At 44.3% G+C, this 18,915-nt stretch overlaps 1 protein-coding gene across 1 annotated transcript in view; it reads right to left on the bottom strand.

Moving 5' to 3' along the window:
* The window catches only part of LOC144508504 (cadherin-4-like), a 650,983-nt gene that overhangs the window by 4,633 nt on the left and 627,435 nt on the right, over positions 1-18,915 (bottom strand). The window lies entirely within an intron of this gene.

The following is an 18,915-nucleotide window of genomic DNA, read 5'->3' as shown; positions in this document are numbered from 1 at the left end:
CACTAAGTGATGATGCTTGTTTGGAGAGTCAGTGAATACATGATGCACCAAATCATAGAATCCCTGCAGTATAGAAGGAGGCCATTCGACCCATCGAGTCTGTACCGACCACAATCCCACCCAGACCCTATTCCCGTAACCCCACACATTTACCCTGCTAATCCCACTGACACTAGGGTCAATTTAGCACGGCCAATCCACCTAACCCGCACATCTTTGGACGGTGGGAAGAAACCAGTGCACCCAGAGGAAATCCACGCAAACACGGGGAGGACGTGCAAACTCCACACAGACAGTGACCCGAGTCTGGAATTGAACCTGGGTCCCTGATGCTGTGAGGCAGCAGCGCTAACCACTGTGCCACCGTGCCTCCCATTAAATGGCCTCCTTCTGTGCCATAACAATTCTGTGATTCTGTGACCTGCCCCACATAAGCCACTTTCAGGTTAAAAAGCTTGGCACGTCCATTTTGAAGCACCCTTTACACCAGTTAGCTGGCATCACAGCCTGCTGCTTATTTCAAGCTGCAAGGCCTCTGGTCAGCCCTCCAGTTTCAGGAGTTGACTGTCCTTAATTGGATGGTAAGTTCCACCCCGCCCCCCCATCCCCAGTCATTAATTGGTCATTCCAGGGAAATCACATTGACTAACTGTTTGACCATTGAGGGCAGAATTTAATGCTGGTGATGATGGCCTGCTCACTGGCTGGAAAACTGCTGCGTCGTTTTTCCCCCAAAATGCCCAACTATTCAAAAACACTCAGGCACTTACCTGCGCGGCAACCGACCTCCTGTTGACTTAAGCCCCAAGCAGGGCAGAAATTCTGGCCCCTGAGAGTGGTTGGCCAGTCAGAGACCCGCAGCTATCCAATATCGGATGTGCCACTGTGAATGATGGCCATTGCCAGCACTGCACTTCAGGGTGGATTGCCTTGGAGAGGTGAGTGTGGGCAGGATGTGGGGGAAAAGGGATGGGGTTGCTAGCGACAGATAAATAGGGCATTAAATTCTGCCTACAGTGGGGGCTTCTGACGTGCATTCGAACCTGAGGGCAGGGTTCAGAAGCCTGCAGGGAAAGTCTTGCCCCTGACCCCATTACACCTGGAAGTGGGCGTGCTGTGGTCAAGTTTGAGATTATAAAAGTTTTATTGTTTCGTCTAATCCCAACCCACCAATTTTTGGGGGTCAATTTCCATCCTCTTTTTACTTAACCAGCATGCTTAAGATTGCCTGCCACATTTGCCTCAACAAAGTGGGAGAAATGCCCATTTTTCCACTATAATTCGCAGACAAAGCACAGGGATGCAGAACAAATGAATGCACACTTTGCAAGAATGTTATTTCATTAGCGGTAATGAGAAAGTAGAGATGCACCAATAATCATGATCATTTAACAATTTGCAAGCATGCAACAAGCCACTTAAATGGCACAATCATCAAAAAGTTCAATAATCTAATTGTGAAAATCCTGCATTAGCCATCAGATGCTGGAGACGCCAGCAAGCTTTATTAAAGAAATTATGAGCAGATTTGTAGGGATGAACGTAGATCCCAAATATGCAAAGGAGGAAAGAAAGAGCAATCCTATTGCCCCAAATTTAATTTGCTGTGAATGGGACAGACAGTTTAAGTGGGAAACATTTAATGCCTGGCCTTCATTTTAATATGATTGATGCGCTGCCCATTCCATCACAGTGGGATTTTGTCATCCTGTTCACTACTTGTGCCCAAACAGTGGACCTCTCGAGACCTATTAAAACTCATTGCTTCTCTTCTTCCAAGTGTTCCTGTATTCAAATGAAACTGGTAAAATGTTAAGCAGATGAAGCCTAATTATGATAATAAGGGAAAAAAATGAAAATGAAGCCATCTGGAAGCTCAAAACTCTCGGCAGTTCAACTGGCACATAGATCCTGCAAATCCAATTGTTTACATCCAAGTGCACCTTTAAATTCTGCGTCAGTTGCTCTGGCAAACCATTCCTGTGAGGTTTTATTGATGAGTTGGGCACTGGCCAGGGCTTCCACAATTCTGGGTGGAATTTTCCCGTCCCGCTCACCACGGGAATCGTAGCGGGCAGGACAGGGCCATACAAAATTCCGTTGACCTCGGGTGGGATTTTCCAGACTTGGGGCGAGAAAGGCCGGAAAATCGCACCCAGAGTTGAAACGATTTTGGGGGTCTGAATGGTGTCATGGGGCTCCATTGTATTGCTATTGAGGAGGCAAGTGTCTATGCACCAATTGGCCAACTCCATAAACTGCCTAGTTAAGATGGCTGTGAGCCGCAGCATGTTGGGACACAGCAGCACGTGCCCTGCCCGCTATTTAACCACCCGCCCCATTTCTGTCAGATTGGTTAGTGTTAAAACTGGACCAAATATGACTGAAAGAATGAACAAGGTGTCCCCGTGACTAAAAGTCCAGCGAGTGGTCGGGAGAAAGTTGCATAACTTGAAGACAACTTGATGCATAAAAGTTATTGTCAATTTCGCAGCATGCAGATTTCAGGGCCAAGAAGCAAAGGAAGCAGATTTACTAAGATATACATGCTTAAAAATCTCATGACTCAGAAGAAGTGTCAGCAAGGATGAACCAAATTATACAGCAAAAAGCATAAACAGTAGGAGTTGTAATGGGAAAGAAAGCCTGATCCTCCTCTCCTGGGAATAATGCGGGCAAGCACTAATAATTCAGCACGTGCAGGGAAGAGCCACAACCCCAGGATGTCCTGCTGGTCCTCATGGATAGGGGGCATCAAGTCTTTCTGGAGGTGGAAATGGGTCTGGCCTTGCACCTCCAAGTGACTTGTGCTTTTTATTTTTTTAAATGTACAACATATGGCTGTCCCACCTCGTTTCCTTGCAAGTAAGCTATATCGTAAAACGGGGGTAGCAGACAACTGCTCATGGCATCCTTACTAAATGTAAAATATTTAAACTGTTCCACAAGAAGCCCTAGCAATTGAGAGGCCTTGAGTAATAATCGGGAGACATGAGTTCAAATCCCACCACGGCAGCTGGTGGAATGTCAATAATCTTGGAGAAAAAAAGCCAGAACCAATACCAGTGACCACGAAATTACTAGATTGTTGTAAAAATCTACCTGGTTCATGAATGTTCTTTAGGAAAGGAAATTTACCTTCCTTATCCAGCCTGATCTACATGTGACCCACAGAAATACTGACCCTTGAAATGGCCTAGGAAGCCACTCTGTTGTATCAAATCACTCTAAAAATGGTGATAACACCAGATGAATCATGTGGCACTATCTCAAGCATCAGACATGACAAAAGCACATGCAACTCAGTCAATCATAGATCCATTGAATCCCAATGGTGCAGAAGGAGGCCATTCAGCCCATTGAGTCTGCACTGACTCTCTGAGAGAGCATCTTACCCAGGCCCACACCCCTGCCCTATCTCCGTAACCCTGTGCATTTACCATGGGTTATTCACCTAACCTGCACATCTTTGGACACTAAGGGGCAATTTAGTATGGCCAATCCACCTTACACAATCTTTGGGCTGCGGGAGGAAACTGGAGCACCCGAAGCAAACGAACACAGACAGGGAAAAAAGATGCAAATTCCACACAGATAGTCACCCACGACCGGAATTGAACCTGGGTCCCTGGCGCTGAGAGGCAGCAGCGCTAACCACTGTTCAAAGTGCTCCTCATTTTCATCTGGGGCTGTGCTAAAATTGGAAGAGCTGACCTATTGGCCCATCACCAACAGCCTGGGAAACAATATTTGCAGAAGCATACCTTTCAGCCACGTCCCATCATCATCCCTAAGTACGTGCAGGCAGACGTGGCAGCACAGTGGAATATAGTTGGGAGGGAATGGCTTTAGGTGTCCTCAACACGGTTATGGACGCAGTACTAGGTCAAACTGGGAAAGGAAACCCGCTGATTATCACCTACCTCCTCCCTCAGCTGATGAATCAGTGCTCCTTCACATTGAATATTAGTTGGAAGAAGCATTGAGGGTAGCAAGAGTACAGAATGTACTCTGGGTGAGGGGACCTGAATGCCCATCACCAAGGTTACCTCAGTAGCACTCACCTCAAGGCCACAGCTGTCAGACTAAGCTTCCAACTGCTGAGTGAACCAAAACCAGGGGAAAACCTACTTCAGTCCGTCCTTATTAAGTTAGCTGTCACAGATGCATCTGTTCATAGCCAGAGCAACTACAGTCCTATGAGATATAGCCCCATCTTCACACTGAGAATGCCTCCATCATATTGCCTGATACTGGGCTAAATGGGATTGATTTAGAACAGATCTAGCAACTGAGGAGGAATATTCTTCACTGGGGTAAAGGAAGATGGCTATTGAAGGGCAATCATCTGAGCCTGAGGGTTCTGTTGCAGCAATTCTTGAGGGTAGTATCCAAAGGAAGAGGTTCCAAACTTTTTCAGTAACACAGCACACCTCATAGAATCATAGAATCCCTACAGTGCAAAAGGAGGCCATTCAGCCCTTTGAGCCTGCACCAACAACAATTCCACCCAGGCACTATGTCTGTAATCCCACTTATTTATCCTGCTAGCCCCCCCCCGACACTAAGGGGCAATTTAGCATGGCCAATCAACCTAACCTGCACATCTTTGGACTTCAATGAGACAAACAATTCCACAGCACACCAACATTTGTTCAGCTGAATTGATTGCTGATAAATGTTGCATTTACTTACATTTACTATGGTTATGGTTCTACCAGAGGGCAACGTTCAAAGTAAAGTCACCAGATTGCAGTTTTGGGAATCCTGCCTACGTCTGAAGCTTTACTCGGAGTTGAAAACTAATGATTCGATTTCAAATTTGCAAGGTTCCCAAGACGTTGATGTTTACACATTTCGCAATGATGTGCTGTTCACCTTATCTCATTTCTTCGCCGACTGCCCAATGGGAAACAGTTTAGTTATTCTTAGCTATGTGTCACACACGCCTGTAGCCCATCGCTCATTCCCAGTAGGACAAAGTATTCCTGAAACTGCAACTCTGGAACTGCAGATTGTCAACATGACTGAGTCAAGTAAAGTTACCGTAAGGGAGGTTGCAGTCACGAGGAATTAAATAGAGACGATGTGAAGGCTTTGCAGTGGGGAGAGGGACAGAGGATAAACGTGTGGTTACTCCCATCACATTGTCAGCCTTGTGTTTTACTCCTGAGGTGAGGTACCAGGGCTGAAGGGGGTGTGGCCGTCGCTGTTCTGACTGCACAGACACGTCTCCCGGCAGCAACCCATCCTACACCAGCTGATCCCAGATTGTCTGTCCACTCACAACAGGCTCATTAATAACCCTGGCTCAAATTCATGCCAATGGCTCTGACACATGAATGAAATTGAAACTAAGCTCCAGAACCAGTCAGATGCAGACACCTGTAAAAGTGGGCTTTTCCAGCCCTTCGCGCCAGTGGGATCTTCCAGTTCTGCCGAAGGCAGCTGCCTGTGGTGGGTTCCCTGGCATCAGGAAGGCAAGCCACGCCAAACGTCATAGCTATCGGTGGGACTGGAAGATCTTGCCAGTGGCCAATGGCAATCTGCCTCGGGGAGGCAAGGGGGAGAGGGTGGCGGAAAATCCCACCCAAAGTTTTGAGGAAGTTTAGGCATACTTCTTCAGGAGCACAATGGAAGCAGAGGATTGACATCCGTTTTCCCTCTGGATTGCTGTTTGGGGTAAACACAGTAAGAAGTCTCACAACACCGGTGTTGTGAGACTTCTTACTGTGTTTACCCCAGTCCAACGCCGGCATCTCCACATCATTGCTATTTGGGAGCAGGGTAGAAGATTGGCCCAGGGGAATATTGTAGGATGTAGCATTTATGGGTGAAGTCATTTTCCTTCAAGCGCACCTACCCTGAAGACAGTATCAACATATTCGGAATCGGGAAGGAGTTTAATGTTGAAGGCAAACTGGGCCTGGGATTCAGGGAAGGAGAGACTGGAGTAATATAGCATCAATAGCGGCCTGGATCAATGTCGGGGTTGGCTCTGGATAAAATATTCCTCAATACCTAAATCAATTGAAAATACAAATTGTATTTCATTGCTTGAAATGGTATTGTAATTTATGAATGAAACATGTTTTAAATAAATTGAATGGTGGCGAATGTAAATTGCCACTTGGCCATTCTACCAAGCCAGATTACAGTCCAGTGTGTACTTTGGCACCTTCCCCCGTAACAAATATATTTATTCGGGGTTAATGCAATCAATGCTTTGAATAGGGAACTGATTAAGGATCATGTACTGGAAGTGCCTAATGAGCCTTGAGAAATTATAATTTTATGCTCAGGCAAATATCCACTGCAACAATATTAAGCCGGAAATCAAAATTTGACGCTAACAAATATGAATCGGAAAATTTACTTACTGCTCAAATTCACTTTGATTCCTTTTAGCACAATGATACGCAGTCAACAAAACCTATAGCAATGTAAACGTCTTCAAGTTCCTTCCATTCTACGACGAGTAACATGAAACTGTTCCCACATTATCGTCACAGAAAAGTATCAAAACTATTAAGAAATACCATTCAGCAGGCCAAAATATTTTAAAAAGCAAATTCATTTGATTTCGAACTGACACTAATCATGATATGGTGGGAAGGGCAAGGTGGAAAAAACATAGCATAGGACAAGGTAGGGCAGCTCAAAAACAACAGGAGGTAATTATGGGGGAAAAATATATATATATTTTGGACTGGAGCAGCAATGCGACACCCACCCAGGGAAATAGTTAAAAATGGTGTCGTACATAAAGCAATAAATCTGATGTGCAGAGCCCAAAGTATTATGAGAAAATGAGCAGGTAAAGAATAAGAACTATGGAAATGGAGTTAAATTCAATTCTCTGGGTGGAATTTTCCAGTACTGCCCACCACGGGAATCTTAGCAAGTGGGACACTGATCGTGCAAAGTTCCATTGACCTCGGGTGGGATTTTCCGGCATTGGGGTGAGCATGGCTGGAAAATCCTGCTCTCTGAGTCTGTGCGGAAACATTGGAGAGATTCAGTGATTTACTTCAGATTATTTAACCTTGTACTTAGTATATTTTAAATGTAATCTTAGAGGGTTTTGGGAGGTTGACTGAGAAACTGATACAAAGGACAGCACAGTGGTTAGCACTATTGCCTCACAGCTCCAGGGACTTGGGTTCAAATCCGGGCTCGGGTCTGTGTGGAGTTTGCACATTCTCCCCATGTTCAGGTGGGTTTCCTCCGGGTGCTCTGGCTTCCTTTCACAGTCCAAAGATGTGCAGGTTAGAATGATTGGCTATGCTAAATTTCCCCTTAGTATCAGGAGCAGTAGCAGGGTAAATACATGGGGTTAGGAGGATAGGGCCTGGGTTGGATTGTTGTCGGTGCAGCTTGATTGGCCAAATGGCCTCCTTGTGTATGATTCTATTAAAATCATTTTGAAAATTATTCCACTAGTTAATTAGTTGTTGGTGGTTTACAGTTATCCATTAGTATTTCTTTTGCACATTTTCATAAACATAGGAATGCAATTAAATCATAAAACAATAAGAAATAGGAGGAGTAGGTATTTAGCACCACAAGCTTGTAGAACCAGTCAGTGACATTGTGGCTGTTGTGTATCTTAACCCATCTTGATTTCATTATGCTGACCTAAATTAAATCTATAAATCTCAGTTTTGAAATTTTCAATTGACCGAGCCTCAACAGACTTCTGGGAGCAAGTAATTTCAGATTTTCTTGCCTTCTGTATGAAGAAGTGCTCATTGATGATGTCCCTGAACAAATTGTAGGTCTGCCCCCTTGTTCTGGACTCCCTACCACAAGAAATAGTTTCCATCTACTCTATCAAGCCCTTTAATAATCTTCAGTACTTCCATTAGATCATCGCTTGGTCACCTGTACTCAAAGGAATCCAAGGCTATCCAACCTGTTCGCATATCCTGACTCTAGTCTTTTTTGCGCAGGTAACATTCTGGTGAATCTATATTGCACCCATGCTAAGACCAATATATCCTTCTGGAGATCTGGTGCATCTGCTAGCTAGCTGAAAAAGCTAGCAATTAGTTCTCGGCCCCTGTTCTTTCCCCATTGTATTGCAATGTTTTCCTTTTAAAGTATAGACTAATGTCTTTCTGAATGCTGCTACTGAATGTTACTTCCACCAACCTTTCAGGCAATGCACTCCAGATTGATCTGACGTGAGTTTTATTTTACTGTAACATAACTTCCACCATTTGTATTCCAGCCAACATTTCATTAGCTTTTTAAATTAATTTTTGTACCTGCTCACTAGCTTTTAATGATTCCTGTACCTTGAGTCTCTCTCTCACCTTCATATTTCCTTGCTTCTTGCCATTTAGAAAATACCCTGATAAGTCTTTCTCAGGTTCAAAGTGGATGTCCTCACAGTGAACTCAATCCGCCACTTTTTTTCCCATTTGCTCACTCGGTCTACTTTCTCTATCCATCTACATGATTTACCGGGCCAACCAACAAGGTGCCATCAGCAAACATGGATATAATCTTCTCTAATGTTTCACTTGAATCTTTTATCAATATCGTGAAGAGCCGTGATCCCAGTACTAGTCACTAGGGCACCACTATTTACATTCTGCTAATTTAATACATATCCATTGGACAGAACTTTTCCGTCCCCCCGATGGCAGGTTTGGTGGTGGACAGGAGTGAAGAATCTGGCGAGAGCCAAAAAGCTGTTGATGTAAAATAACATCACAATTCTCCGGTTAATGGAAGGTCGGTCTTCCTACTGGCTGGTGCTCATTAAAATAGCTGCCTGCTAGCATCCCATCATGCCTTCCAACCTTGCTTCATGTCAGCAGGAAGCTAAATCAGTCTAAAGCCCAATTGTTAAAGAGTGGGGTGCACAAGACAGTCCTCTGTTTACAAGAGACTTTGAGGTGATTGTAACAAAGCCGACCTCCCATAGTGCTGCACTGTTCCTGATGTCCTGTAGACCACTCTGCCAGAGCAGACTAGTTCCTGCCCTCCATCTCCATGTAAAACTGGTCTTAATGGACAGCTCTGTGTTGCTGGGCTCATGGTTCCTCCTGTGACATCATCTCTGGGTTGGGGAGGACAGGGGTCTCCTTCCCCCTGATGCCACACACCAGTGTCTGTCTGGACAGCATTGTGTTGTGAGACTCATACAGCCACTGTAACAAAGACCTAAAGTTTGACTGGGGGTGAGATGTGGGGCAGGGTGGGATGGCTTGATGAAGACAGGGGGGGGCACGGACAGGGAGGACGGGCAAAGGCTCATGATGGCAGGCAGTGAGCAAGGAGATGGATGAAGAAGTTGACAATGGAAAACAGAGGAAAGACCAAGGGGAGGAAAACTGGACCCTGATAAGACGACATGAAAAGATCACAAACACATATTCAAAGGGATATCACATAGTTTACAGAAGGGGATGCAAAAAGACATGGTGGGTAGAGGTCCAAGTGGGACATGGGCACCTCATAGGTGATGGGATCAGTGGAAAGGTGGTTGAATTAAGAAAAAGACTTCTTCTTGGGGCTGCTAGCCTTTTTCCACTGGGTTGCTGACATCCTGCACAGTCTGGTGAAGAAAGATGGGCTAGAGAGAATGATATGAGTGTGCTGGACTGGTGTTTAAATATGGTGCTGGGACTTTTGAAGCCAGGCGCTTCGGAGAGGAATCCACCTGTGCATAATTAATTGGGTTCCAAGTGCAGAATTTGGTGCAGGATCCCACCATTCTGGTCAATGGAAAAGGGACTGCCGGAGCCGCCGCCACCACACAGTCTCAAAAACTGCGAAATCCGCCCATTATCTCCACCGTGTATCTCCTTACTCCAAACCAGTTCCCTACTAACATCACTAAAGCTAGCAATTAAATTTTAGAGTATTTCCTTTTATTGTCCTAAATGTCCAATCAAACAAATAAATTTCATGTATCGAATGTGACCAGGAAAATGTTTATAAATTGACACCCCATTTTGACTTTATGACATCACACCACAGAATAGTTAGGTCTTTACCAACTGTTAGGTTACACCTTCCACAACCACAGGAAGAGACAGTAAGAAGTCTCACAACACCAGGTTAAAGTCCAACAGGTTTATTTGGAATCACGAGCTTTCAGAGCACTGCTCCTTCATCAGATGACGAAGTATGGAGAAGTGTGAGGGAATGCATTGTGGAGGATAGGCAAGGCAAAGCAATACACCTGATGAAGGGGCAGTGCTCTGGAAGTTCGTGATTTCAAATAAACCTGTTAAGACTTTAACTTGGTGTTGGAGACTTCTTACTGTGCCCACCCCAGTCCAATGCCAGCATCTCCACCTCATAACAACAGGAAGGGTAAATTACTTCTTAGATACAGTATAGAAGTGTTATTGAAAGTGTAGGCATATTATATAATGGAGAATACACTATTGTAAGGCAATTATATTGGAGCAAGTTCCCAAAAACTTTTCACTATTCAGTGAAAATGGGTTATTATGCCTTGGTTCAGGAACCAATCCCACATTTTTAACATTGTCCCTGTAGGAAAACCGGCTCCAACTTGCGACGTTTCAACTTATGACACGGTTATTGGTAACCAATTGCCTTGCAAGTCTGAGGACTGCCTGTATCTGTTAAATGTTGTGTCTAGTATTTCCAGTAATTGTCACATCTGTTTCACGTAACACTTGTTTATTTGACGGAGCAGTATTTCACTGACTCAGTCAGCAGACATCAATGGCCCATTAACCATTACATTGTGTACACCATTCTTATTAAAGTACAGTGATCCACTGCCAATGAAGATTTGCTAATCTATTTGAATTTGGCTTTCAGCCACTAAATGCAAAATGTAAAATAAATACCTGCCTAAATAAAAGTCATACCTTGTGCTTTGCAAAGCTTAGAACACGGGTGGCTAATGCACTATTTTTGGTAGCTGACTTAAAAACATAACAGTGAACACAAATATAGAGTTTTTGCTCTGAGCGCAACTGGTATGGCATGAAGTGATCCCAAATTTGTACTAATTTTAGGAAGTGCTTTCTGTCCTCCTCATGTTTCTACTCAAACTCGTTTGCATATCAGCCAATGTTAAATCTTTCATGAATCGATGATTCAGATTTAAATTCTTTTTAGTTTTTGCTTCAAAAAATACTAATTGATCTATTTAAGAGTGCAAGTTGACGCAAGAGCGCATCACAATAAATACACATTTTTAATCCAAGTGTCTGGTTGGTCCACCACCTCAGTAACCCGATCTTAAATAATTGAAAATGATTTTCAAAAAGCTACATAATCATTTCTTAGTGACTTTGGCATACAGTGTTTGAGTCCTTAGTGAATTAAAAATATATATATTTTAAAAAGTTAGTTCACTTGCGTCCAAAGGAGCCAATGTAAATTTAAAAGCCTAATTGAAGGCCCACAAGTGGAAATAATTAGTGTAACCTTGTCATTCTCATTAAGTTGATATGGGGTGTAGGCAATTTTGTGGGCTGGATGGCTTCGAGGACAATGTTTTTTTAAACTAGCACTCAAGATCTGCACTTGAAATTTTGTGATCTTACAAGCTGCTTTGGCCAATTTCAGGAAAACTGCACTGAAAGCAACAGTGCAACCAAGCAGAAATAACTGCTTCAAGTTTCTGATATAGTCGCATGAATAAAATATACAATTTACTTCAAGAATATCTAGTCTGAGATGTGATGTGTTTTCTTAAGAAAAAAGATCTATGAACGGCAGCAATTACAGCAATTTGCTGCATCCTGAATTGAAACTAATATGATAAAACGCACAGCGCTGATTTGGAAAAACAATGATTGAGGGACTGAATATTCATCTGCTCCAGTTGATGGGCAGGGGATTTATGATTCACAACCTGCCACTGCCCATTTCCACTGAGGCCCTCATCATGCATGATTTCAATGTGCCATCCAGCGCAGCTCATGTTGTAGGTTGAGTTGCTGCACGCTCAAAAGGGGGCCTAACAACATGCGAGGCCAGCTAGCCTCCAGTTCATAAAAATCTGTCCCTCTTAAAGGGAAGCCACACTGGGTTACAGGGGGCTGCTGCTGACTGCTATTGCCATCATTCTCAGGAAGGGAATGGAACACCAGGGCAGAGAGTTCCCAGCTTTACAATTCAGCGCTTGGAGATCTTGGTCATGGAGGTGAACAAGAGTGAGATGACATGTTAATGTCGGGGACCAGGAGGTCTTCAAGGCAAATCCTCTGGGAGCAGGTGGTGAGGGAGGTCAATGCCTGTATTCTGCCTACGAGAATCTGGCAGCATTGTCAGAAGAAGTTTAATGATTTCACATCAGTGGTGAAGTTTAGTGAATGCATCTTCAATGGCACCAGCTTCTCACACTGCTCCATGCACTGCTCTTCTCACACTCAGCCAGCAGCAGTCCCCAGCACTCAGGACCCAATCCCAACATTCACAAATTCAACTTCCTCCTCACACGGCTTCCAAAGCTGCCAACCTCAAACCCACTTCTCAGTGCCTCTGTATATCTCCATCTAATCACCTATGGCAGGCACATCACCCAAACACGGTGCAGCACAATCATTGCCATTTCACCCTCTCACCTTCAGCACAAGGCACCTATAACAGGAGGGAGCCTGGAGAGCTGGAGGGGCGGGGGGTTAGGGATGCTGGCATGCCTGCACCCACTGAACCAGAAGGAGGAGATGATGCTGTAGGAGCAGCTGTGATCAAGCCTGTGGTAGCCAGCATCACAGGGACCATCAGGATGACGTTATGTCTCTTCTCAACTCTGTCCACACCCTCATCCTGCCATCCAGCATGACGTGAAATCTGAAGATATTGTGACCATGGACCTCTTGCTATCCTCCCTGCTCTGCACCCCTTCCTGATTTCATGTTTTCAGATACTCAAGAACTGGCCAGGATCAGGGGGTAGAGGGAGAGCAATGCCACACTGTGATTAGAAGCACTGTCATTTGCAGCTGTCAGCACTGATACTGGCTCTATGCCTACCTTGCAGTCTAGCATAGGGTAGGGTCTGAATGTGGTGGGTTTCTGGGCTTGAGTGGACCGCAGTGCAGACAGTGGGGTCGGACAGTTCCTGTGTCAGCTCCTCAAAGAGCAAAGTCACAGACTACTTGTGTTGTAAGGGTCTCAGATGATGACATGGATGGGACGGCAAACAGAATAATACTGATGGTGATGCACATCATGATGCTTGGTGCAGCCTCCTGTCACTTATTGCCAAGGAGCATGGTGAAGTCTGGTCCCAATGTGGCACAGGGCAAGATGCAATGGCTAGAGCTCATCCTTTCCATTGAGCAAGAGTTGGTCAACTCCGTTATGGCACTAGCAATTACGATGGTGCGTCCAGTGGTTGCTCTTTCAATTTCCACTGCAGCACACGCACAAGCCACCCAATGGGTAGAATCTTCCAGCCTTAGTCACTGACACAACAACAAAACCATTTTCAGATCATTCACCAGAGCAAACCAATTAAAATCCCATCTCTGGGTTCCCCAAACAATTGGAGAGAGTTGGTGGGATGACAGGGTAAGATTTCTGCTTAAAGGGACCACACCATGTTTCAGAAAAGCTCAGCAGCACTTGGATTCTTGAGACTTGGGAAGGCAGCTCTCTGGGTCTCTCACTCTAGCCTGGAGGTCCATCAGAGGAAGTGAGGGGCTGCAGTGAGGTGAACTCTTTCAAAGACAGGAGGAAGCAGCTCCCTTGTACCTCGTCGGTGTGGAAATAGTGGCTGTGGAAATCAGTAGCTGAAGGGTGCTCCCACTATCCCAAGATTCTGTGCGATCAAGAGGATCCAAGATCTTTGGAGGCTGTGACAGGAGATTGGCATAGCAAGTTCAGGTGTAAATCCCAAACTCTGATTTGCCATTGTATTCCACCAAAGCACCGCTCAGAACAAGTCACCCTGCAGCCTCATTCATTGCCCTCTCTCCAGGTGCTTCACATCCCCACCTGAGCAGCCAGTACTCACAGTTGCCCTCAGCTTATTACCCTACCTCACAGTCAACTTCCACAATGGTGTCCTTCCCTCCACTGTACATAGGCCATTGCCAGTATTCACACGATTCCATTTTGTCTCCTTATTGAAGAATGCACACAACTTGGTGAGAGGCAGAGTCGCGGATGAGGGCAAGGGGTGGGCTGGGTGTTGAGTCTCCAATGGCGGATGCCTTATTGGCCACTGACAATGCATGCCCACCTGGTCCACTAGTTAGCAGGTTTTGGTCCTCGAGGATGACAGAAGAAAGCTGTCATCAGAGTCTGAGCCTCCTGAGGCTCTGGTGCTTTGCCAATAAAATGACATTTTCAAAGGGTTAACAGAGACAGGATGGGCTGAATAGCCTCTTTGGGTACTTCGACAATTCCATGAAATTTCATAATTTAATATAAATATTGCACTTCAGGAATTCAGCCAAGAATGCCAGCATGCCTCATTTGCAGTCCACTTAATTTCCCATCGATTAACTTGGACAGAAAATTGTGCAGGCTACAAATTAAATGCACTGGCTTCCAAGCCAAATTCCCAATATGTGCTTCAATCACACAAAATCATTAAATTCATTGCAAAATGCTGCATTTACTGAGTTAATAATTATAAAGCAGATTGCAGTCCCTTTGCAATTTGAAGCAGTCACCAGAAATGTAAACTCAAAGCCCAGATCACCATCCTGATGCGATGAATTCTGCACACACTTATAATGGCCTTCAGATGAACAGTTTTCTACCCATCAGTCAGCTGTGGGCACCAATCATAGCCTCTGAATCACCTTGCTGCACATGAGGGAGAGCACATGGGACAGAGGGTAGTTGAGTGCAACTGGAAAGCTGGTGGAGGAACTGAAGTTTTTTTTTTATTCATTCCTGGGACATGGGCGTCACTGGCTGGCCAGCATATATTGCCCATCCCTAGTTGTACTTGATTGACACAACTAGAGCAGTTGAGAACCAACCGCACTGCTGTGGCTCTGGAGTCACATGTAGGCCAGACCAGGTAAGCATGGCAGATTTCCTTCCCAAAAGGACATCAGTGAACCAGATGGGATTTTCCGACAATCGACAATGGTTTTATGGTCATCAGTAGATTCTTAATTCCACGTATTGTTTTTATTGAATTCAAATACCTCCATCTGCCATGACGGAATTTGAACTCAGGTCCCCAGAACATTAGCTGAGTTTCTGGTGTTGCGAAGTTGAGTAAAATGTTACGTTATTTTAAAATTGTAAAATGCTAAGAGGTGAAAGTGTTGCATGGTTCCTTTAAGAAGGTGGGTTTTTTCCTGTGCTTAGAAAGTTAAAAAGAATGCAAGTACAGATAGATTGCCCAAAGTGAAACATTTGTATCAGAAGGCCAAGCAGCAGGGTTACCAAGGCAACAGGCTTTCTGAATTTTTTTGAATTTAACCAATCGTGTCTGCGTGGGTTTCCTCCGGGTGCTCCGGTTTCCTCCCACAGTCCAAAGATGTGCGGGTTAGGTTGATTGGCCATGCTAAAACATTGCCCCTTAGTGTCCTGAGATGCATAGGTTAGAGGGATTAGCGGATAAATGTGTAGAGATATGGGGGTAGGGCCTGGGTGGGATTGTGGTCGGTGCAGACTCGATGGGCCAGATGGCCTCTTTCTGCACTGTAGGGTTTTTATGATTCTATAATCAGTTTAAATCAGGCACTTGGATACCATACCAGCAACCTATTAGACTTAAATTTGATGGTTTTGGCAACCGAGGGCCAATCCTTTTTTTTCTAATTCATTCATGGGACATGGGCATCATTGGCTGGCCAGCAAACATTGCCCATCCATAATTGCCCTTGAGAAGGTGGTGGTGAGCTGCCTTCTCGAATCGCTGCAGTCCACGTGCTGTGGGTAGACCCACAATGCCGTTAGGGAGGGTATTCCAGGATTTTGACCCAGTGACTGCGAAGGAAGGAAGGGATCCTATTTTAGGGGATATTGATATGTCATCACGGGTGTAAAAGGAAGGAGACACTGGAACAAAAGCAGAAAGTAACTGTGAATTGCCAGAGTAATAGCTCTGAGTTCAGCTCTTAACTTCAGAGGAAGCACCATCTCAATAGCGAAGGTACCAAAGATAGCAAAGAAGAAAGAAGTCCAGACAGAAGAATCAACAGAGAAGACCTAGAAGGTTCCGGAAGACCAAAACCTGGTTGTCATTTAGAGAGTGATTAAAATTCTATTTTTTTGTTAATAAGTGGGAATTGGATTCATCTAAGCAGCATTCCATTATAATAGTGTTTGATTTGGTTTGTTAATAGCTTAGTTAACCTGTTCACTGTTAGTTAGATAAATAAAGTGTTATTTGTTGATTTTAAAGAGAGAGTCTCAGGGAGTTATTTTAATTTAAGCACTAAAAGTTGCTGAAGAGCAGATCGTACTACTTCCCACTCGCTTTCACGGATCGTGAGGCGATGTACTCCTCTTTGAATGGTTCGGTGTTATTTTCTCGGAGCGGGGATCAACATCCGCTTCAGAACACTGGATTAATGGTTTAGCGATTATACCACTGGACCATCGCCTCCCCCTGTGAGTCAGGGCCTAGGAGAGGGGAGAGCAGATGGTGCCAAACACTGGGGGCCTGGGCTCAGTGATTCAGTTTCTCATTGTTCATACTGACAGAGCTGCAGACCTGAAATACCGATTTAAAAAAAAAATGGATCTGCCAGGCTGAGGTTTTCCGATATTTTTCAAGTTGCTCTGTCAGCGTCAGATCAATTTCACTCGTCGCTTCTTCTGCCTCCGACCTTTGGCTAATTTCGCGATTCGATATTTCTTTTTTTAAGCCTGCCCAGGAAACCACAAAGCTATGTGAAGATGCAAATTTGCAGCAGCAGCTAAGAGTCATCCCTGTTTGAAAAATGGACAGTCAAATTCCAGCCAATTGGATGCTGAGTGGAGTGCTGGGGGTGGCGGATGTTCGCTGATTTTGAACCAGGTGCAATTGTGAACCATTCAGTTTTTGTTCTCTGGCCTCTTAAAGATTTCATTACACTTACACACCCGGGGGCCCGGAGAGAGCAGCAGGAACTGGGGCCCATGATTTCTCCCTTTGGCCCCAACAGCAGTGCGATGAAGTGGGGAGAGTGCGAGACAGGGGCTGACAGTGGCCTGTGTTTTTAATGTGGAGCCGGTTCTCCTCGTTCCAGTTAGCAATTGAAATAAGCCATTTAAATAACTTAGCCAGTGGATAGACCTCATTTAGACCAGTAATTGTAAATGCAGCAGGCATCAGTGAGAAAACAATTTTATATAAAGAGATGTTATGGTCCTTATTAGAATATTCATGAAGTCTGCTAACTGCCTCTAAAACACCTAATCCAATATGGTTTAGGACATATTTCTGATGCTATTTGGGTGTACTAACTTGAGTCCCTAAATTAGATCTCTCTGCATCCAATTTCTGTCTGGAAACCAGGCACAGTATAATATAATTGCTAGGCCAAAGACTTATTTCACACAAACTTTAAAGAACATAGAGTTTGTGGATTTATGCACATGACTTAATTCCATCCATTCTCACATTTCATCAAGATAAACGGTTACAAATCGGAAGTCTATGAGACAGTAATATTTTGGGAAGGCCCTGTTTTGAAGACCACAGGCCATGGGTGACATGGTGTTAAAGATTAAAGGGAGGTTGTTGGTCAGAAAGGAGGTGTGGTGCTCACACTTGGAGACAATACATACAGCATCTTTGTTTACAATGATTCGACTACTTGTCTCCAAAGTCCCAGAAAGGTGTTCAGAATGTGAATTCTAAACAGTTATCCTTTAATTGTCCACTTATTGTCCACAGGTAAGAGAGAGTTGGGATCCCAAGAATAGCCAAGCAACATTTCTATCTGGATGCAGGATCCATGTGATTCATGTTGCCATGAGTTTGACTTTGGGGGTGGGAAGGATTTGTAAGATATGCCTGAAACTGTCAGGACTTGGAAAAGTGGGAGTAGCTAGAGGTCAAAAGTGTTGAACTTTCACCACACAGGACTGTGTGAGGAGATCATGCTCAGATTGAAAAGACCAAATTTGTGAGAATTTGAAATGAGGCTGGAAGATTTACCTAATTTGCATTGGAGGGACGTGATAGAGCTACACTGTGCAAACAGTTCTGGGGTTAAAAGTTATTGAGTTGTGAGAGGAAATAAACATAATTAAACCCTCGGGAGATGAGAATCACTTAGGACTGCTTTGAGGAAAATTGAATGACTACACTAGGGCCTCTGTAAAGTATATCCTTGAAGTATTTTTTTCTGTTGTGTTTAAAGGTTCTGTTCTAGAGTCTAAACTATAGGTTGCCTACAAAATTTGTGTTTTGTCAATCGTGCTTTAAGTCTGTTTGTTACAGTAAATGTCTTAAAACGTGAAATCTTGTCATGTCATCCTTTCAGCTATTAACTAGAATTCTAATATATTTTAAACTTATTAGTCGCTATGGAGATTGTAACAAACTGGGGGCTTGTCCAGGATTTCAAATCCATAGACTTAGAGGAGTACACAACCCCCGGGGATCGGGAAGCCGGCAGTGCAGACCTACTATGCATGCGCCGATCTCGGTGACAGATCGGCGCATGCTCAGTGGGCCAGTCAGTGCTATGCTACCAGCCTCTCCAGCGGATATAAGCCCCGCCCACAGCTTTTTGGAGTGATTCACCCTGCAGTGCACAGAATGTGGGAGATTCATTGTGAAGCTCCCGCTGGGAAAAAACAGCATGATCTACTCCACCCAAACTTTTATGCAAATTTGGCACTAAGAATATTTTTGGGAGAATCCCACCCATGGTGTTTGATCGATGATATCGGGAGATGAAGATTGAATAGGATTTTGAAAACCTTAGAGAGATGTTGTTCATAGAAAAATTTCAAAACAGTATTCCTTTAGGAATCAGGTGCCATCTAGAAGTTTCTCAAA

This window comes from Mustelus asterias, chromosome 20, assembly GCF_964213995.1.
Source record: "Mustelus asterias chromosome 20, sMusAst1.hap1.1, whole genome shotgun sequence".
In the NCBI taxonomy this organism is placed as follows: Eukaryota; Metazoa; Chordata; class Chondrichthyes; order Carcharhiniformes; family Triakidae; genus Mustelus; species Mustelus asterias.
Note: the sequence above shows the minus strand (reverse complement) of the source record. Positions and strands in the feature narration are given on the sequence as shown.